Below are 23,581 nucleotides of genomic sequence, written 5' to 3' on the forward strand. Positions count from 1 at the left end.
ATTTCTGAATCACAGTCACCCCATGCTACACATCCTGCCCGTGTTTAAGCTTATTTTAATAATGAACTCCCTGATAGGATTTCTGCTCAGGCTACATGCTCTGATGTTAGCCTCCTTTTGCTGGCTCACATCCTTTATTTCCAGTATAGGGATTGTCTCCTAGCTTCAGAGGCCATCTGTCACAGTGTCCTTGCCAGTAGACAGGGGGGCTGCAACGGGCCCGTGCTCAACGCTCCATCATGTGTTTTCTTTTCATGAGAGGTGGCCAGTTTGGAAATGGTTATCAGGCACACCATTGGCAGTGTTGGAGATTGATGGAAGGTGTATTCCCACACAACTCAACATGCTGAGTCAGGATGCCCGAGGAGAAACAGGATCTAAGGGATATGTCAGCGAGAGTTGTGAAGTTTACATTTACAAAAATGACATGCAGTCCCTAAAGGTCTTAAAAAACTTTTTCTAATACCATGTGGAAATTGCTGTTTGAGTAATCATTAGGTACGCTTCTGTGTCACATCTTGTCACCTTTGTCTCTGCCAAAAAGAACATGAACACACCGCAAAGGCTACAACCGAAGGCCAACCTGCACATACGTTCTGGCCTGCATGAAAGTAAATACCCCCGCACACTAGCAGGCGGTAGTAGTCTGTAATCAGCATTCAAAAAGGGGGACCAAAAGACTTTTTTGATGCTAGTCAACCAGTTAGCACATTAACAACACGATCCAAAACTGAATGAACAAGATATTTTCATGCATGAGTGAACAGTACCACACCATCAGGAAATGTTTTGGCTAATGACCTCAATGGCTAAAGAAAAACAATTTTACTTACATAATAAGTTATGTTGTTATTTATTTATTTATTTTTTTTTACCTTACTCCCTCTTGACTTTAGCTCTTTGTTTACTTTCCTGACATCTGTTTCATTTCTCCTGTGCTGAACTGAACAGCCAATAAGCCTGATTTCATTCACTGATGGGCTCATCTGTTGCCAATTCATGCTGAATCGGGGGAAAAAAAGCTGACTAGCGCCGACAAGGGCCAACTTTGCAGGACACAAAGCTGTGACTAGAGCAACAAATACTCACTGACAGCCCAACATTGACCGATGTCCAGCCTTCTTCTTGGTGTGTCAGGGCCTTTGCATGCTGTTCATTTAAGGACATTAGACTAGCATCCTAATAGTATTCCAATTCCATAGTCCTGTCACGTCATTTCAGACGAGCTGTTCTGATATATAACTGGACTGTCGATAGAAACAATATTGCAGATACAGTATGTGTGCCCGTAAGTGCATTCAGTTTCAGAGGCAGCAGTTATTGTAAAGCTTTTCATCTCACCACTCTCGAAGTGTTCCAGACCTGCTTTTATAAGCATCATCCAGATCGCTGTCTAAAAGTGATTTAGCATATGAGCACACTTCTCCCGCCCGCTGAAGTTAGGGCCAAAGATCTCTCATCCATTAAGTCTCTGTGAAAGTGCAATGCACTCAGCTGAAGAGGTAAAAGAAAGCAACTATTAATGACTTCAATGAAACTGATCTTGCAGCTTCATCTCAGCACTTACATCAGTCAGTTACATAATACACGGGGACCTCACTTTGCCAAATAAAGTCTTAGCATTCAGCGTGAGCCATATCCTGCTGTTGTTGCCACATTTATCCAAGCTCCTGTTCTTCTTTTGTTTGTTTCACATACACGAAAAGAGGAGAGCAGTGGTAAAACTAGTTAAGTGACACAATTATACTCTTAAGTCATGCACTGATACTCCTTTGTTGTTACCTTGACTGTATGCATGTGCAGTCATAGATGTACAATATCATCTTAGACTATTACATAATGAGGTTAGAGGAGGAAAGAATGAAAAAAGATGGCATGATATGATGGATGATGAGAGGAAATCAAGGTGATGGAGGCAGATCAGACAGGGTTAGAGGTAATGAGAGAAGATGAGGGGATGAGATCAGGTCAAGTGAGATAAGATGAGAGATGATGATGTGGTTTGTGATAAAAAGAGATCAAGATGAGAGGAAAAGATGTGAAGAGAGAGATTAGAACAGATGAGATTAGACATGCCTTACTATAATACCTGAGGTGAAATCAAGTATTATATGGCGAAAAAAGGTGGTGGAATAAACACTCAACATCACATCACACAAGCAGATAATCTAACTAAAAATGTCTATGGCTGATGCATGTGTATTCTGTGCATGCAAATTGATTGGATTTATTTGCATGTTCATTATGGATGATGCACTTTCGTGCTGCCTGAACGCTTTTCTAACCCAACAAGGATTATAACTCAAAGTCAAACACTTCTACAGTCATCCAAAAATACAGCATTAGATAGGTGTATACAACTTTTCATTGCTAAAATGGCAGCATAAAGCTGCAAGCCACAATTTCATAAATTGAATAAGAATATATGGAACATAATAAGCAAATACATTGTCACAGTTTGATTTAGAAAGTGAGTTGTTGAGGGGATTAATGCCAAGTTTTCGAAGTCATTTTATTATTGAATTAAATGGAGGAAAAGCAAGAAAAACATTTAACTTTCGCTTGCAATTCATGGTGGTTCCATTTGTTTTAAGTGTGTGCGTGCATGTGCGCACGTGTGTGTGTGTATGTGTGTGCATGTGCGCTTCTGTTTGTGTGCGTGCATTTCTGTATGTGTATAATGAATACAGTAAAACATAAAAAAGCACTGGCTGAAATAGAAAATGGTAAGAGTTGTCTTACTGACATTGAGTTCAGTTTCCTTTGCACACTCATTTCTCTTGTGTCAATGATTTCTAAATCTTGAGGCAATAAAAAAGTATATAGTGTGTCCTGATAAAGGTTAAGTTGTGTTTGAGAGGGGTCAGTATCGATGCTGTCGGCTGAGGCTTCTCCTCACGTGCTCCCTGTCCTGACAGAGGGGACTAGTCATATAGGGAAATGGCAGCTGGCAGGAGCAGTCCTTGTAACAGTGGAGCCGGATCAGACTCTTGCTGAAAGTGCTCCGCTGTTTGACAAGGAAGCTGTTAAGAGGATGCGGGGTGTTTTCCCTTATGTGTAACAGTTCGTGCAGCATCCTCTTCGCCACCACCACCTCTGAGAGCTCCGATGTGGTTCACACAACAGAGGCCACCGCCCCATTACATTGCAGCAAAGAAAGTTTTGCTTGTAACAAGAGGTGAAAGATCTGCAACACCTTGTTGCACACATTAACAGACATGCGTTTCCTCTAAAAGTGGAGTCTGCTCTGTCATTTCCTGTAAAACACCTCTGTTACATTTTCAGTTCAGTCCGAGATACTTGTATTCGTCCACCAGCTTCTTCTCCTCTCGAGGTTCAAGTATGACTATCTCCTTGCTTTTGGTCACGTTCAGGAGTAGGTGGTTCCCTCTGCACCACTCAGTGAAGCTGTCCACCGCGTCCCTGTATTCTGATTATTTTCCACCTCTAATACACCAAACAACTGCAGAGTCATCCGAGAAGTTCTGCAGATGGGAGGACTCTGAGTTGTATTGAAAGTCTGAGATGTCAAACCTGAACAGAAGCGGTAACAGGATGGCCCCCTACAATGCCACTGTGCTGCTGATCACCGTGTCAGACATGAATTTTTCACAGCTGCACAGACTGCAGTCTGTCTGTTACAGTAGGTAGTCAGTAATCCAGGACATGGCAGAGGTGTCCACCTGCGTCTCATGAAGCTTCTCACTCAGCAGCTGAGCTGCTGGATCATGGTCTCCCTATTTTGTCTCACTAATTGTCCTTTTGGTGTCTTCTTACATTTTAGGTTGGATTTTATTGGATCTGCAGAGGTTTCACTAAGTCTTTCACACATGAATACACTCTTAATCAAAGTGGTTCATCAATATCACCTAATTCTACGCTGGTGTCACATCTGTGTGTATACTAAATGTATGCAATACATTATGGATCAGGTTGTTTCTGGTGCTTGTGTCAGTTGAGCAAGGCTAAACCTTTTTGATTTTACACTCTTTTGTCTCTCTCTGGTCTGGTTATTTTCTATCTGTAGTCTCAGGCAGAGCTGCCTTTCATTACCCGTCTGACCTGCTAGAAGCCCTCTGTAAAGTAGCTACTGTCCTAATATAATATTGACTGAGGGCAGATTTATTTTTTTATGTAGATGCTTTACTTGGCCTTGATCTTGCAACAGGAAAAAAAGGCAAAGAAACTCCACATCGGGGTGTCCTCTGGCTGTTTTTCTTCCTTTAGGCTATTTTGGCCTCATTAACCAAACATTGTTACTTTATCAGCCTGTAGAGCAAACCACCCTCAGTTTTACTCTGAGAAAAAAAGCCCTGTTTTTCCTGACTTAACTTATTTTTATGTAATTAATTCATAAAAATGAGAGCAGAGTTTTATTTTTCCATGAAAACTTTTAATTCAGAAATCTGAGATAATAATCTTGTTAAGTCAGTAAAACAGGGCAAATATTTTTTTTGTTGTTTAAATGAGAACTTAAAAAAACCCCCAAAAACAACAGATACAGGGGAGCCCATTTGCTCACCTGGTAGAGCTGGCGCCCCATGAACAGAGGTTGTGTCCTCGCTGCAGCAGCCGCAGGTTTGACTCCAGCCTGTGGCCCTTCGCTGCATGTCACCCTCTGTCTCTGCCCCTTTCTCCCTTAAGCTATCCTGTCACAATAAAGGCATAATGTTGAGAAAAAACCCCAGGATTTAGAGATAATTTTGTTAATTCAGAAAAACAATTAAAAATATTAATGCAATAAAACACTGTCCTCTGAGTTTTGAGATGATGGATAATCTTTTTGTCCTCCTCAGAGAAGGCATTATGCTATTGTAAAAGAGTAATCAAGACCATTCAATCTTCACAATATAAACAAATAAAAAACAAAGTCTCTTTAAAAACACAAATTAGTGCTTGTTTGGCTAAACAATAAATGAAACTCGAAATGGAGCTGAATGTCAGAGTTTGAATAGAAATGTTGTCCACAGTACACCATCATTTTTGTGACCGGAAGTCACGTAAGGTAGAGACAAAGTGCGCACCTGATTTAATTAGCATAATCAGCGAACAGCTGCGTCTCCTGATCCTGGTCTAAACTACCTGTACTGAGGTCAGATGTTAACATAACCCGAAGAAAATATGCGAGTCTATAAAGTGAGGAGTTTAGAGGTGAATTAAGCTTCATTACACTTTCGTGGCAAACAATTACCGGCTAATTATTAGCATAACCTTACCAAGGACGGCCTTTATTGTTTGACCCTGTTACCTTCCGCTGCTAGCATGTCTCGACCAAACCTGGTCTCAGCCTTACCCTGCAAGGACGGAGTTTGTAAGGGCCGGCTCTGGGGTAGACAGTGGAGGAATTTGCTGCTTTTTGTGCTCCTCTTTGTCATGTGAAGACGTGTTTCCCTCATTTTTTGGACCAAAACACCGAGGAGCCATGATTAATACGGGGGAGGCCTGCTTAGCAGCTGCACTTTGGAAGAGGCCTTACAAGATTCACACGGACATTATTTAATGGTGAGTAGAGCTTTGGCATTGTTTTACACGCCTAAAATTAGCACTTGCTTTTGTTGTGCTTATACAATAACGTGTACACTCATCTTCATCAGTCTGCTTTCCTGGGTTTTGCAACTTGAAATGTCACTGTTTACGGTATTGAAAAGTGGATGCAGCCTAATGTGAGACATGGCAGCATCTTTAACCGGGCAAGTGGGGTACTAAAGCCGAGCTCTGCCTCCCTGTCTTACTGTCTGTTGTCCGTTTAGTTGTGTCTTTTCTCCGTGTTTACAGAAACACATCATGACTTAGTGTCCGAGCGCTTGTACTTTTGATATAAATATGCAATATGCTCATCTTATAGCATATTTTCCACATCTCTTAACCCTTTGAAACCTTGAGAGACATCACTCTTTTGTGCTATTTTGAGACGCCTTAACAAAGCGAAATCTCAGCAAATTGAGGTTTTTTTGTAGCTTTTTGGTAGCTTTGAAAAAATATTATTTTTTTTAAAAAGAGGAAAAAAACTATAGTTAAATTATTGCTATATATTTTAAAATTTACATAATTATAATGATTTTAAGCACCCTTTCAGGTCATTCCCTTATTTGTTTTTATTTTTTCTATTGTTTATTTTTTCAATTAGTGTTTTTCTTTTTTTTTCTTGATGAATTTTAGATATTTTTTGTACCTTTTTCCTTTTTTTGTTGCTATTTTTTGTGTCATTTCTTCTTCAGTTTCCAATTGCCCTTTCCCATGTTTTTGAAAGAAATGAAGCCAGTCTTCTCAGGTTTAAAGGGTTAATGAAAGAAACATACTTCAGCTAAACAAAGCATGCGAAACAAATCTCAGTCTCTGAATTTTGTGCTGTTAGTTACGGGTAGGCTAAAGCTTGTTTCCAGTTCTCAGTCATGCCCTCCTCCCTCCTTCCTTCCTTCTGCTCAGCTCATATGGATTCCTTTAAATATTTAACACTTATGAGCCAGGGAAATAGGTTTTTGTGTCACAGAGACTATACACTCAGCCTAATGCTAAATATATCAGATGTAAAAGATGTCTTATGGGTATTTCATTCATGGAAAATGTCTCACGGACAGGGTGGATGGTAATGATAGAGAATAGAGATAATGTATCTATTTTTGTAGAAGAACATGGCCTGGACAAGGCATCTGCATCTGATTAAGTATTGGTTTTCAAGGCATATATTTAATCATTGTAGAATCATGATTTGTATATCTTTAAAAAGATTCTTAACAAGGTTTATAAATTGTGTGAAGAAGTGGGTCATGTAATCCATAAACCACTGGTCATAGCTTTTTGATAGGTCCAGCTGCTAAAGCTCTGCCAGGTCTCTGGATGTTTTCCGACTAAAATCAAAGTAACCCTATAAAATTTCAGCTGTCAAGGCCACACATTTGATCCAATTGATTAAACACTTTGCTTTTACTGAAAGGATATCACACCCATAATATACAGTTTACTGATCTAAGTACATGTTGCATACCAGACACCGTAACCTTGAGACGATTTTAATTGTTGGCCTCTTTTGGTAATGCACTTCCTGTGAAATGAGCCATGTTTTGATGTCCTGTAGGATTAAGCCTCTCACTCGTGGCTGTTGATTTGTTACGAGCACAGCATCACGGCCACTTGGAAACAGCCTGTGGCCTCGTTCTGGAAGTCTCCTGATGGCAGCTTAAATTAGGATTCATTACAGCCTAGGGGACCGTCGTTTGTAACATGCACTGACAAGCACATGATTGATGCTGACCTCGAAGCTGTCTGGGCATTGCGAAATAGGAAAAAAACAACATTCTCACACTGGTGAAAGTATGACTGACACCATTTGAGGATGTTGATGGGTTTTTGCTCTCACTAAGTGATTAAGTGTCTTGTAGTGCCTGTTGTCTGCCTCCCACGCATCCGAATATTCCTGTTTGTCTGCCATTGAAATCTGTGAATGACCTGTGATGGAGGATTTGAGTGGTTTCACCTGTAGATAAGTGCTATTGTGAGCAGAAAATTATGATTTAATTTTAGTTTAAAGAGGTGGCATGGTGGCTCAGTTGTTGGCAGTGTTTCCAACAAGCCTGGAAGCTGAGATTTCAATCCCTTTGCTTTAGTTTTGTCAGTGCTCACAACAGCTGCAAGCTTTTGCAAATGTGTATCAGAAAGGTACGTGCGCGTATGAACGTGAGTGAGCGTTAGCCGTCAGCTGTGCTATGACAGAGTGACCTGACAGCACAGTATCTCCTTGCTTTCTGCTTTTTTACCTGAAAAAAAGACTGAATAACATAGCCTTGCTTCAGTTTTGAGCAATTAAATAATTTTTTGTGCCTCTTGACATTTTAATTTCTTATCAGATTCTTTCCATATTTTTCTTTTTAAATGTTTGTCTTTTCATTCTTCCAAATTACTGCAGGAGCTTGAGTTGGCTACTGCTTCGTTCAAACGCTCTTCCTCAGCACTTTGTTTAACCACACAACTGTAATGCATTAAACAAATTCATGGACATTAATCAAGAGTTATGACTGCTAGAGTTGAGAGTCTAAGAAAGATAAGCAAAGGAAATGAAAGAAACCGGCGGTTTTAAAAAAAAGATACATCAGACATCAGAAACTTCAAAACTATGGGAGCATTTGACTTCAAACGCTGGTTTACTGCTCCAGTAGCGACTGCTGGCAGTTTTTGAAATTATAATCTTATTATCTGAAATTCTGATAGCAAACAACATTTAAATGAAATATCTAAACACCACAGACATTCAATTAAACAAAATAAATAAACAGCCAGATCAACTGTCACTTGAGCAAAAGCAACCCGTTCCTCAATTTTGATTAAAGGGTAAGTTTAGTAATTTAAAGATGGACCCTATTTTCCCAATGTTTTCTTTTGTAAATGAATCATGGAAAAAACATTATTAAAAATTGGTCCTAGACTGTGCAAGACAGCAGCAGCCACACAGGCTGCAGTGTAACTAATCATGGCAATTCGTGACCTTCAATTTATGTGCACTAAAAGTGCTTGATTTTGCTGACATGCTTAGATTATTATTTTAAGTGTCTGACAACCACACCTAAATATAGGGATGTCTTTTTAAAATAATAATAACCCTAATAATAAGAATTTTGTTTAACCAACCACCAACAGCCCTTAATCACTATCGCCATACCCACTCCATTCAAATAAGCAGAAATTTCAGTATGTATAGAGCCAGAATAATTTCACATCTAACTGGGTCAATGGGGGTTTATTTCAACCACACCGGAGTTGATGACTGTTGGAACAGTGAAAAGACAAACCAAGATATCAACTAGACGGTGATAAATTATTGTCTCTTTAAATGGAGTCTGGTGTGTTTGGCATAGGGTGGGATGATATATTGAATATAATCGAGGTATCACTGCTTGTTCCATGTGTAAAATGACTATATCGTGAAGATCGTGTTTAAATTGACACATTGTGTTTCATAAGCCACGGGCGTTTGGGTGCCCTCGCTCTTTTCTATGGCTCTCTCTTTCACAGACACAGACACACAGACACACACACACACACACACACACACACACACACACATAAAAAGCAGGGTTTTTGCAGAGCTCCAGACCACAACTGTTTAGTCACATTTTGCCATATTACCCAGCCCTCGTGTGGCGATAGCAATTTTGGGGCAGACACAGACAATAATAACCTTAACATGTCAGAGGCAAAAGCAGGTACTTTTAGTGGACATAAACTGAAGGTGTGAGCATGCCCTGAATGGTTACATTGCACCTTGTTTCGCCTCAGACATTTGGAGTGCATCACTCAATATTGGCCCAGTTTCTGGGCCATTAATCAATTCTGCAGAAAAACTGGGGCAAATAGGGTCCAGGTGAAAAAAATACTGAACTTAGCTTTTAAGCTTCTCACTGCCTGTCAGTCATAACCTTATCTGCAGCAAGGTCACGTGGGTTTTGCAAGTCACTGCCCTCAGTGATCCAAAGAAAAATGGTCCTTTTCTTTCCATCACTTCTTACTATGTCCTTGAGGGATAACCTTACCTGCATTGTTTCTGTCTCCCTGATCTATCTCACATCTCCCTTCCTCTGATCCCAGTCTTAGCCTCTCTGATAACAACACTCCATTACAAGAGCTTTCGGAGGACAAATCCAAAATATATTCCAGCCTGTCGGAGGCACAGTCTGTGTACTGCAAGATGGGAACTCTGCACTGTGACATTGTGTTACCCTCCAGCGTTGTTCTCTCCAGTCTCAGCCAGTCCCATTAGAGTCTCATACACACACTCAAGCACATGCATAAACAAATTAGGTGTACACAGACATACACACCCATACACACCCATAGACACACCAGTCTGAGTCCCTGACTGTTATCATAAACAAGGTTAAGCACGACAGTGTAGACTGCTAAATGACTCTGAAGCGCCGACACGCCTTCATCAATGCCAGCATTACACAAAAGGAGAAAAAGAGATTGATGTATCTCTGTTAATACTCCACGCACTGACGGAGACATCCAACTCTCTCCTCCTCTTCTCTTACCACAGCATCACGATCAAGCGTGCACGGTATATATTAACAAAGGCCAAAAGCGGTGACAGACGTGATTGTCAGTTAGAGTAATGAGAGAGTAGGTAGGGATGGATCCACCTTTACATCAATAGATGGAGCCAGGGAATTAGCTTTCTACCTCTTAGTGCTGCCCTCCCATGTAGATTAATCATCACTGAGTTGAGTCAGACTAAAGCGGTGGGTCAGTGTAGGAGGAGATACATGTGTGTGTGTTGGGAGTGTGTCAAATTACAGATAAAATCCAACAACAGCCTGCTATGTGATATTTTTTGATCCTCAAGAAAGGGATGAGTAGTACTTAACTGAAAGACTGACAATGTAATTTTCTTGTTCAAGAGCCCAAAGAGTGCATCTGTGTCTGTTAACTATTTTATCCTTTTCTAACCTCCTATTCTGATGCTCTTGAAATTTAACAACGTAGCAACCAGGTTATGACAGCTTTTATAAATGGTTTGGGTGCACAAGATGAAAGCAAGGACAGACCCAGGCAGACAGAGGTAGACAGACGACAATAATATGGCACATGCGGGCTATGGCCATTCCTCCTGGACAAAACAACACATGGTGACAAAAGGCTGTGGGACGTTTTTCCTACCCGCCATGCTAATTAAACGTAGATAATTTGCAACTCAATGTGGACCCCACTTCCTCAGTGGTGAGTGGATATTGAATATTTGCAAATGAGTTTCCCAGTGGCATAGACGAAGCTGTCCGAATACCCTGTGAGTCATAAGAGTTCATGCAGCCCATTAAGATCAATATGAGAGAATGGCGGGACATTGGATATACTCCATATTAAGACGTGTTCATGTGTGCTTTCTATTATTCCAGTGAATGATTGGAGTGTTGTTTCCTGTGCAAGCCGCACCCAATTATAAATATCACTTTTGTTGGATATGAATGCGACCCATTGTACCAAAAAACCCACTCAAGTCTTTTAAATGAGCTGATTTACTTATTGTCGCATAGATATCTGTGGGTTTTATTGAAGCCTAGTTAGCATACACTTACCAAACTCAAACCATTACACAGTAAATATCCTGACAGTGGCCTGCAGCTCTGGACTGATTATATAGTCCTCTCTGATATGTAGATTTCCCTTGAATAATGGCACCATACTGAATACAAGTGACGCCTTGTGTGGCTTTCACAACACTGTGTGGTAACTCACCCCCTCCAGTAATGTCAGTAAAGGAAAGGTGGCAGAGGGGAAGTGGTTTTGTACATGGCAGATGGGGTATGAAGTGGCTGCTGCCCATGTAAATGCACACAGATGTTGATCTGTTGTGCATAATTTACTGCGTTGAACTTCTTTTTGGTTGCCGCCTGACCTCGACCAACCCAATAGAGGGCATCGCAAAAGCAGAAAGAGGACAAGAGAAATGAGCTGATGATGTTGGTGTCTGAACCGCAGGTACGGCTTTAGCAACTTATTAGGACAAACAGAAGAACAATTTTGCCTGTGATACCATTCCCACCACACTTCGGATGACTGGTAAATTATTCTAATATATAGAAATCATTAATAATTGTAGTGATTTCCATTGTCTTGTTACAGTATGCAGCTACAAGCCAGTCTGCACTACTGCATCTGCTTTCTGAAGCACCTGCACGTCATCGCAGCCCCAGATCATAACTGCTGCTTTTAAAAATGCTTTACTTTTAGGGGAAGGTTCTTGCATGTTGGCAGTTGTAAGGGCAGTTACTGTGCAGCTGTATAAAAACAACTTAATGTTATCTTTTCTCAACTTCCTGCATTGTGTTGATAGATATGCTGTATCCTTGCCATCAAGCTACTTCAGAACTTATCTTAACTTATGTATTCAGCAAAAAGAAGAGCAGATATAATGTGAACCTAGTTTCACTGAAACTGAAGTTGTAAACATATGTCATACATAATATGGCAGCACAGAATCACATAAAATAAGGTTAGTGGATTGTAATCTGATAAGCAAATGAAGCCTTACATGCTTTAATATTTCATGAGGCAGAATTCTTGTGTTCCTGTTAGCAGATCATAATCTTCCATTTTAAGAGTTAAAAGGAACTCAGCCTTTAACTGTAATCGGCTGAAAAGCCATTGCATTGATCCAGGAAGAGCGCAACAGAGACTCACAAAGGGTTGTTCATACTGGTGTACTGTGGAGTGTTAGATGGAAAAATCTGTGCAAAGGAATCATTTATTTAAACTCCCACCTCACATATATTTCTTCCCAGTAGAGCCCAGTATTCAGTGAACTTGGTAGTTACAGAAGAGGGTGGACCTGAGTAGCTATAGGACTGATTTAGAGTAGAGATTTTCATGCCTGCCAATTTTTACTGCACAAGCACTTGCTGTGAAAACTGCCCACTAGAAATGTTCCAGTACAAATAGGTTCCTTAAGCTGTAGGTGACTGTAGTGATATCAGTTTTCTAGGAGTTTTCTTGAAGGAACAGGAATTTACTTATGGGTGGGAGATGAGTATAGTACCCATTACCAAACTACAACATTAAAATCTTAATAGGTTGGTCAAATTATTTTTGTACAGGACAGCAATTCTTAGATTAGGCTATTTTTTCTGTCTCTCTTTCAATGGTGATTTTTTTAGTGCTACCTAGTGTTATTCTGTGAGTCAGCTAAACAGAAGAATGGGATGATTTAAGTTAGGTTTTTGTGTCAACTCATGAAAAGCTTTGAACTTTTGTAAATATGTAGGTATGTCTATGTCTCTGGGTGTTTGGTCTTGTGTTTATGAGTCGATTGACTGTGAGATATCCTTAATTTGACCACTTAATGGGGTCTGTGCCAAAGCCCGTCTGATTCCACAGTGAGATTCAGTTTGCCTAAGGCGAAATTGAAATGTCTCCCTATCTTCACAGTTAGGGTCTACTGATTTTATAGCATATACTTTAAAGGAGTTTACTTTGTAGTGGTGCATTTAACAGATGCCTAGAGCAATTTATGTGTATAGGCAAACTGTTGAGATTCCTATATCATCAATATTTCCTGCAGCCAATAGTAAGGAGTGCAAAGGCCAGGGTCAAACCAATGCCCTGATTTATGTAACAAAATACCGTGGGAAGAAACATGAGTTAAAAAGGTTTTTTTTTTGTTTTATTTTTTTAATTCAGTTAAGAGCACAGAAAAGTGCGGTAGAACAGGACAATATCACCAGGAATATCAATATCACGATCACTAGGGATCAACCATGAGTTGGCAAACCTAAAGCCCGTGCTGTTTTTCTATTATTACTGAAACACGAGAGATAAGACAAAGCAGAAATTTCACTACCGAGGTGATAAAAGATATCAGGCCAACTCAACTCAAACCAGTTATTAGATTCTTTGCCTTTTGGCTTGCCATCCCAACATTGAGCACACAGACAGCCTGCAGATAGGACTGCTACCATCCTGATACATCAGTGTGGAAGGATGCGCCTTATCATGGCTGAGCAGAGCTAGATATGGAGAATTTTTCACATGAAGGCTTGTGTTGTTCATTTAAAGGAAGTTGGAAATAACAGTGGTGACAGACGGTGAAAGCCTGCTGTTCTGTTCGGTTTTACAGAAAGCTCCTTTTCAGTGACACCATTGTAACTGACTGATAATGTAGGCAGTGTGGGAGATACAGATATGGTCACGCAGTTGTTTGGAATTTCTTACCAAGCTGGTGTTTATTTTTTTATTTTTGAGTGGCTCATCACAAAACTTAAAGAGAAATTGTGTGTGTATGTGTGGGGTCACTTTAGGCTCAGTGTCTGGTGATCTATACAGCCAGCCAGTGTCAGTTATAATCTGACTTGGCCCTTGGAGAGATGTTTACTTTTTTCACTCTGTGGTATGGGTGGGCTGATGGATGCCAAAATATTGATACTACAGATGCTATGTTTTTGTTTTAATGACCCATGAATGCCATGAATATATATAGTGTATGTATATAGCAGACTAATTATTCACCTTTTGAATCATGACACACTGCTCTCCCCTACATGAAAGCACATAAGCTGCTTTTAACAATTACATATCTGTGCTATCTAATCAAAACCAAATTTTGTGGTATTGACCACCCTGCTCTGTATGAAGTTTAAAGGAAATCAAAGGAAAGACTATAGGGACAGCGGGTCATAGGTCATATGGCGCTTACATATAAACTGGTGTTTCGGTGAGACCATAGTGTGTTTTATATGTAGCTTGTGACAGTGTTTGTACGTCATTAAGCTTTTAAGTTCTGCTCCACCCAAATATCCAGTCTTTTATACAGTCATGACCTTTAGAGTTGACCTTTAGAGCTAGCTGTGATGCACTGAATGGGAATAAACTCAGTAACTGCTGTACTTTTTTTTTCTGAAAATGACTTTTATGTATAAATTGTTTATTTTTTACTCTACACATCGCCATGCAAATATTCTTACAGGGATTCTAAATTCAGTGGACAAGTTTTTGTCTTTGCTCATGTCTTTAGAGTCAGTCTCTTCCTGAAAGCCCATCACTCATCAAAGCACGCTGCTTGAGTGCGTTTCTCTGTAAAGCTGTCGTCTCTCTGAGGTATGGTTTTATTCAGGGCTCTGACTGTGTGAGAACAGCATCATTTTGGCACATGATCATCACATTAGCAAAGTGTCATCCACAGCAGAGAAAGTAAAAGGCATCAACATCACTTCTATATTTCTGTCCTTTCATTTTATCTCTGCATGCAGACTGAGGATCAGCTGGTGGTCAGCTCAGCCTGAAACTGACAACATGAAATCAGCGTCTGTCGTACTTAAGAGAGAGAAGTGATGGTATCAACATGAACTGCACTGTGCGGGTGCTGCTGATGCTGCTGCCGAATTTGGCTGAAGTTTGGAAGGTACTTAGTGCCACCTACTGGTGCTGATGTGGATCTCTGGAGAGAAGAGAGGAAACTGGCAGGGCATGATTAGAGAGGCTTTTGGCTGACTGGCTGTGTGGATGGATGGGATTTTTAGCCTTCCATTAATATCAAACCAAGGCAACTTTCTGCACACTCTGCACTCTCTCTTTGAGATGAAAAGGCACTTGTGCAATTGCCTTAAAAAGTTATTGTGACTGGACATCATTCATAAATGCATAAATCAAATTCTCTGAACTTGTGAGGTTGATTAATAATGACTGAAATCATAACTGTGTGGTCTGTGTGTGTTCACATCTTTTTAGTATTTCATTTATCAAGCTAGTTTGCAGTCAAACAGACTGTAGAGTCACAAATTAAAGAAGTCACACCTCTTTTTGCAGATGTGTCTGTGCATGGTGCATGTGATAGTTAGTAAAGGTGTTTTTTGTGAGCCGTTTATGTTTTAGTGTTATTTTGCTCTGTTGAAAAAAGAAATGAGGCTTGCTTCTCTTGATCCACCCCTTCTTTCTGTAGTTCATCATTTCCTCTCCAGTGAGCTGTTAAATTTATAGTTAGGCAGCAAAGAAAAACAAATGTGAGGTTCCCCATCCCCCCTGTACATTCAAATATAACGATTTGTAATTTATGAGTTTCATTGCAGAGAGGCATTCGGTGAAAAAGAGGTGCACAGTGAAAGGGGACTATTGCGTGTTTGTTCACATGCGCTGTGCAAACAAGCAGGTTGTATTTGTTTGTACAGTTGTTTTATTACACATTCGGCTTTGTGCATGATTGCTAAAATAAGTGAGTGTTCCTAATCACACCGGAGTCTATTCAGTGTGGCACTAGGCCTCATCCCAAATCTTGGACTGTATCCAGAGTATTACAGAAGCAGGCAGCCTCGCTGCTGCGTTTCTTCTCCACTGTAAAGAGTCTGTGTAATTGGCTTTCCCATTGCTGCATGTTTTTTTTTGTCCTCTGAGCACACACTAGAAAATCATCCCTTCCTAAGGTCATTCAAATGTGCACTTACTTTATCAAATGATTTAAGGCACTTCAGGTTAAAAAATGTCAGTTATTTTCACTGGACTCTAATGTATTATGAAATGTCCTTGAATCAAGTGGTTTACTTGTCAAAGGAATTTGAGTGACACGTCTTTGTTTTAGCAACCTGAAAGTCTGAAACCTCTTTCAGGATTCTTCGCTTGCTTTAGGACATACATAGATTATAACTCTAACTTCAGTGATCTTAATATTGAAATTTTCTGATGTTGTGATGAAGCCGAGATGCTCTCAGATGGATTCGTGCTGAGATTATTGCCCTGATATTAGATGAAAGCTGATGTAGGCGTCTGGAAACATTTTTTAGCCACAAGGCTGTTTTCCTTCACAAACTATATTGACTCTATCTCTCAATTGAAGATAAGCTTTTTAAGAACATAAGACCTTAGTGAACTAAATATTTTTCAGGTGGTTATGGGAGATGGGTAATTTATAAGGCACATTTCTGTGGTGCATAGAAGGTTACCAAAAAAAAAGCTCCTATCATTTTGCACTTCTGACCACTCATAAATACCACACTGCAGCGCCAACACACTGCAAAGAGGAAGAGATACCCCCTCTTAAATCTATCAAAGTTCGAGATTGTACTAGTTAATGCACAATGTTTTATTTACTAACAGTACACTAAATACTTCAATTCATGGGTCATTTTAAAGCATGGCAAACCGATGAATAAAACTATTTTGTTGAGCTGAGTCTATGAGTCCTCATCTTCAAATCTCTCCCACTTGTAAGATACTTGAGGACTGAAAAAGCGAGGGAAGTGTATCTTCTTTTTTACCACAAAGTACACTTCTTTCACATTGTGCTTCAGTAGTTTCTGTGACGCATAACTTTCCTCCCCTCCTGGTTTTTCTGTCCTCTCAGCTGGCTTTACCTTGATTAGGTTTCCTCTCATTTCCTGTTTGTCCATCCATTCCTCCCACTCTCTCTTTGTCAGCAAAACCTCCTCATCTTCTCTTGCAACAGCCTGGACTTTGTCCTCTTCACACCTTAGTTCCTTGGCCAAGAAGCTGGGGTTTACGTGAAAGGGATTTTCCCTCTCCTTTGATTCCTTCATCAGATGGCTGTAGTCAGCGACAGTGGCAACATCTGGATTAGCTGGTTGCGAGCTGGTATGAGCATCTTGGGGGACATCATTGTTGTGACTAATGTCACTATCACTGGTGTCGCCTTTGCTGCAGTCATCTGACAAAATCCTCACGTCTTCAGATAGTGATTCGTAAAAGTTAAGGCTTAATGCATCCAGGTCCAAGGAATTGTCGTCATCTTCTTCATCCTCCTTGTTCAGCTCGGTGTTGGAGACAGATGTTGTTTCTGATGTTATTTCTTCCAACACCAGCTCTCTCAGCTGCTCCTGAAATTCAGCCTCCATCTCCGCTTTCAGGGCATGAAGCATTAGGTTGATTTCTGGACACAGCTCTGCGATTTGCTTCTCCACCTCTTTCTTTACCATCCTGTTGATCCAAACGATGCAGAACCTCCTGTCGTTTGCTGCTTGTTGTTTCCTCCTGACCAGTCATTAAGTTAAAAGTCATTAAGTCATTATTTTGTGAAATTTATATAGGTACCCTAAACATTGGCTTAAATTGTATATTCATGGTTTTCATTAATATAAGATAAAAAAAAAGTAAATAAGAAAACAAACCAACACAACCAAACAATATGTTTAGCCTTGTCCTACAAAAACAAAAAAAGAAAAGTGTAAGGTTGTACCTGAAGAGAGAGAAACTGAATGACTTCTTTCCACCAGGTTTTGCCATCAGGGTGTCTTCTTATTCTCTGTGAAAAAGCAAGAGTGGAGTGATTTTTAGTGATGCACAACAATGGTTTTTTCAACGGATATCAATAACCGATAATTTCCAGCTTCTTGTGGTCGAAAAGATACCGATAACTGATGATATCTTTTTGTTTAGCCTTTCATACCCTCAGGTAATGAAAAACAGAGATGTAGTGAGTACTGATGAATTTAACATTATAGCTCTGACCTGACCAAATATAACTGACATCACTACAGTTAACACAACAAGAACAAGAACAGTTCTGACTCTTAAAATGGACATTTTTTTTCAAAGCCTGCAGCCTTTAGATAAAACACTGACCAATGCAGATAGATAGTAGATTGTTGTGCTCAAAAAAGAAATAGCTTTCGTAGAGTATAAACCCTATCCTAAAACCCACTCTGCTGTCTGCGATGACATGTTTTCGACTGATCTAGCAGGCGCAGCAGTATGACGTCACACACAGCCTATAGTGTGCAGTACTGGCGGAGCGAAACCATGGGCAACTATATTATTGGCTCTATTTTTCAGCTAAAAATGCAGCATTTATCATTTATTTTTCATTAACATTGCCATTCTGAGGTCTCTATTCTGACTTGCTGATTGGTGTGGCTTAATTTTTGATAACCAGTGTAACCGGAAAACAAACTCTGGGTAAAAACGGCAACAGCATGGCTTAACTTAAGAGCGGGAGATATTATAAGAAATACAGTAAGCAGGATGCAGCATCTTTCCTTGTGAGCCCCTTCCTGTTTAGATGTTGCCTAGCAACGCAGCAGCAGGACTTCGGAGACTCCGTATTATTTTAATGCTCGGTGAAATGTTTAACACAGTAATGTGAAGTCAAAATTAGTTCCAGGTATGAGTAAATGCACCACTGCTATTTTAATTTTGATAAACATTTTGTTGGCAAGTGGCTGAGTGTGATAATGGCCTCCATGTTTGCACATTTCTGTATAGAGAGGTACTGTAGGTTAAGTTGACAAGCTGTTGCCCTCATCTAAGATGATGAGTTTTCTTAATTCCTTGTGGGCTCATGCCTTATGAATGTTATTAGATGAACTGAACTGTATTAATAGTGACATTACAGATACATTTTCATTAATATTATGCAAAATTGACTTACCTCTGTCAAGTAATTAAAATGCCTTTTCCCCTCTTCTTTTTTTTGCACCGACCAGACTTGTGTTTTTTGATTTGTATCAATTTGAAATTCATAGAGCTTAGCAACATCTGCGGACTGTGATGTCATGTTACATCCCAGTGCATTCAAATTCTTAAACAATATGATAAAAAAACAACAGTGTATTTATTTAAGATATTCCACACTGTGAATATGGTATTGTGTGATTTTTCTTTTATTTGCTCATGTAATGTCATGTCCTGCTACACAAGTTTTGGGCTGTTTCATGTCATCGGATTGTAAATCATTTCTGATATGGAACATTTTCAAAGATTTTGACATTTTTAGCAGATGCCCCCTTTAAATGTGCAAATGTTCATTTTTTACCTGTTATGTTCCATCATTCTCACACATTTCAGCAAACGTAAAAAAAGAGTCATTTTAAAACTTAAAATTAGTTTGGTTTAGTCCCACACATGTACCTCACTAGTTTCTTATAAAAAATGTGGAGCCTAAACATACCTTGAAGTTACCATATGAGAGTACCTACATGCCGTGTAATTATGTCAGTTTTATCAGGATTGTACATTCTGATCTTAATATAATGAGAAATATTGGTAATGGTTATCTGTCTTGATCTGATAAGTTGATGGGGTGCATAAATCAGGCTTTTTTCTAGTTTCCATCAAAGGCCTGCCAGGCACTTTGTGCTGGGCTGTAGTCTCCACCTCCAACAGGTGGCTGCTATTTCTAAGTCATGATTATGACCAGAGGTCACAGTGGTCTCTATAAAAAGGCTTGTCACGTCACTGCGTTACTTTCCATTTCATTTCATTCTTTGCCGCCTGTCACTTTCATTCTACCTCTGTGTGCGCTTGCCTCTCTTCTCTGTCTCATTTGTCACTTTGTCTTTCTGTCTCCATCTCTTAAATATATCTTCTCATTCTCCATCTCAAGGACGAATAGCAGAGATTCTAAGGACTGCTGCTGACTTGTAAATCTATAGAAAGATGTGTGAGGAGGCTGGTATTCCTGTTCAACCTGGCGGTGTTAATTCATTGGTCTGGTGACCTCTGAAGCTGGGAGCTTAGGCGAGGATTCCTATTCCCATTGGCGTACACATCTACTATTAAAACACCAGCTGACATATTAATTTTGGACCCACACACATATTGCCCATTAACTCTCTGTCCCTCACGGTCCTCTGACTGTATTATGTTGCTGTGAGAGACATTGGACCGTTTGCACTCTTTTATCCATGATCTCCACAGAATCAGGGGTGAGTTTCTTATCAAATCTCTCTAATTGTGATTTTTGATAAAGACAGTTAACATCATCATCACTTGATACTTTATGATTATTGACATACAGCATAGTTGTTGTTGATTGTTTTGGTACAACATGGCAGCTCAGTTCCAGTGCAAAGTAAGAGAGAGGAGAAAACACAGTCAACAGACACCATAAACCATTACAACAGTGCACACACAAGAGAAGAGAGGGTGTGCTGGGTGAGAGGGGTCGCTGGTTATTTTAGCTGCCAGATTCAAGATGTGCTTATTATACAGTGTGCTGACTGGACCAAGGTCATAACCAATTATGTTGGAAGCATAAGTGACAATCCACTCTACTTGTAGTGCGACGGTCTAAGCTCCCATACCAGACAGTGGGAAATGATTTTGAGATGCTTTCTATGCTGGCTTTGTAGAAGTGGACCAACAGGTGTGTTTTGATGTGATGGTCTTGATTGATGATGTGGTTGGCATTTACGTTTGATTTCAGCCAGATCATTGCCGATGTAGTGTGCCGAGGATTTTGAACGAGTGTGTCAGAGATAACCAGGGCTTAAATGTTTGTCTTCCTCCAGAAGTCAACAGCAATTCCCATTGTTTTTGAGGTACTGAGTAAGAGCTTGTTGTTCTTCGCCAGTGTGCAGCTCAATTTACCTCATGCTGGTATTGTGTCCTGGTGTTGTTATCAATGAGAACAATGATAGCGGTGCCGTCTGCGTGCTTTTATACTTTAACTGAGCTGTGGTGAGTTGTAAAACTATTCTCACTGTATAATTCTAAAATATTATGTTATGAAGTGTATTATTTTAGGTTTTTTTCCATTAGGTCTGCACAAGGGTTGCTCAAGGTTGTTCCTTAATTTATTTTTGATAGCATTATCATTTAATCTGTTAATTCCTATTTTAAAAATAATAAAAAAAATAAGAACTTGCTCATATCAAATGTGTTTTTCTCGTCTTTCAAAGCTCAAAGCAAAGCTTATTGCATATTCTTTGACAGCATTGCATAGCCTATGAAACATAAAGATGTAGAGGCTTAGACGCATGAAACACATTGAATATAATTGAGTTAGGCTTTGTTTTGCCCGCTTCATTTTCCAGTGTCACCTTGTTATAAAATAGTTATATTGAGCCCTTTGTTTGCTTATGCTATTCTCTGAAATATGCTTCTAAAATACACCATAGATATTGGTTCCATCAAAGTTTCACATATAGTTTATGGCATTCTTTGTTTCAACATGTTAGAAATAAAACAGTTGACAATTAATTAAACACTCGAGAGCCTTCCAAATGAGTATGAGATGTATAATAATTATTATTGTTTTGCTTTACCTTAATTACATGAGAGCTGTGACTCACCACAGAAACAACAAAACACACACCCCGACCAAGGTTATACTTTTATATTCTTGTTTGAAAAGTCATACACCCTTGTGTCTCAGAAATACACAGATCAATACGTCAGCTTACAAGAGGTCATGCAGCACAAATTGAGCCGTTTGTTGGTGTGTTTATGTAACTAATGATATTGTTTGTGTAGCAATATAGCGTGTTTTGCCCGTGTCGCTGCAAAATGAAAACAGAAAAATCAGCTGTAGTGTGTGTGTGTGTGTGTGTATGTGTGTGTTTACGTGTGTGTGCATGCTCATATGATTTTATTCTTTTCAAGAGAAATGCTATTTGTTCTTCTGAGAATGCTGAGAACAAATATGAATATTTATATGAATGACTATGCAACCGTGTAGGCTGATCAAAACAATATTTATCAATGCCAGAGCATGAAGTGGCAAGACAGTCATACCCATCAGACATTTCTGTGAGGGAAATCTGTGATCATTTACTGTCTGGTGGTCCAGAGAGTGACACTGAGATGAATTTCACTGTTTTTTTTGTCTGCTCCTGAATAGTGGGACTAAAGTGTCAGTCATCGTCTGGAAACCGGGAATGCAGCTTTCTATCAGCCATCTGTTCCTTCCTGTCTTTGTCTCTTCATGTGCTTTAATCTCTCCTGCTGCTCACACTCATTTATTCTCTCTGCACGCAAATACTTTACCAGAGTACAGGATCAATTTCATAAGGAATTCTTGTAGGATTTTTTGGTTTTAAGTGTGGCCTGCTATACATCTATAGCTGAGTAACTTACATTAATAGACCATTCATATCACCGCACACCGTGACCACAAAATCCATAGCCTGTACAGTGGACAAAAGGCACGATCGATTACAAGATATCAGATTAATATGTGATTTATATTTAGATACAAGCACATTGTAGTTACAGGGCTGCAGCTGCAAGCTCAGTGTCATGCTTGTGGAAGATGAATGAATATACTGTACTCTGTGACAATATTGCGCTTTAAAAGCATAGGCTAAATATTTATACACATTTGTCTCAGCCTTTAATTAATGTTTTGTATTTTGTCGTGATCCTGTCAAGACCCTACTGACTTGCTTAGTTGAGAGGGAAAGTCCTGCCTTGTGATGTCACTGCAGAGCAATTGTGTTTTGGATGACATGAGATGAGAAAGAAGTCATCTTGCAGCTGGGGCAAGGACGTTTTTCATAATGGAGGCTGTGGTAGAATCAGATTTTTTCTTTAATTATTGAAGAATGTACATGGGTGAGACATCAGGGACCAAGCAGCTCTCATTGGTTAGAATACAGCATGTGGTGGTATGAGTTTGCATGTGGGTGTTGTTGTAATGAAAGAGGATGAATCACTGGGTGAAATTTGCAAGGTTTGCTACTAGAGTACAATCGCTCAGGTCTGGAGTGTGGGCTTTATTCCAGGTCTGGAGCGTAGGCTGCAGTGATGACACATTGTGTGGGGGAAGACTCCCAGGTTGTTCAAGGAAAAGCCTCTCCTTCCTGAAACTTTATAAAGTATCTATTGTGATGTATATTGCATTTGTGAGCCTATGTTTGTTTGCGTGGTTATTTCTGTTTCCCTAGATAATGTGCAAATGTGGTTTGTTTTGCTGTTTGTTGCATGTGTATATAAAGCGATATATAAAGAGGGCTTCAATTTTAGCTTACTGTTTTCACCACGTTCACACAGGGAGAAATCCCAAGATGACTCAGAGATACTGGCTTCTTCTTTGACAACAGACCAGTGGACAATATTACCTACACCCACAGTGAAGTGGAGTCATTTCATAAATAATTTTGGACATTGTGAATTCACATTTTAAGTTTTATTTAATTGATTCCTCAACATAGAAACACAGGAGCCTACGTGTGTATATTGCAGTGCCCTTTATCCTCAACAGCCATCACTATGCAGAAGATGCCATTAAGATATCACGAATGCCCTCTCATTACAGTCAGGACCGAAACAGTAGTTAATGAATAAATTCAAACTTAATCCATAATGAAAATGCTAAATGTATTGACAGATTTTTAGAGAAGCTATTTTCTAACTTCAGCCTGCTATAAGTGCT

The sequence above is a fragment of the Plectropomus leopardus genome, chromosome 6 (genome assembly GCF_008729295.1).
Source record: "Plectropomus leopardus isolate mb chromosome 6, YSFRI_Pleo_2.0, whole genome shotgun sequence".
Taxonomy (NCBI): domain Eukaryota; kingdom Metazoa; phylum Chordata; class Actinopteri; order Perciformes; family Serranidae; genus Plectropomus; species Plectropomus leopardus.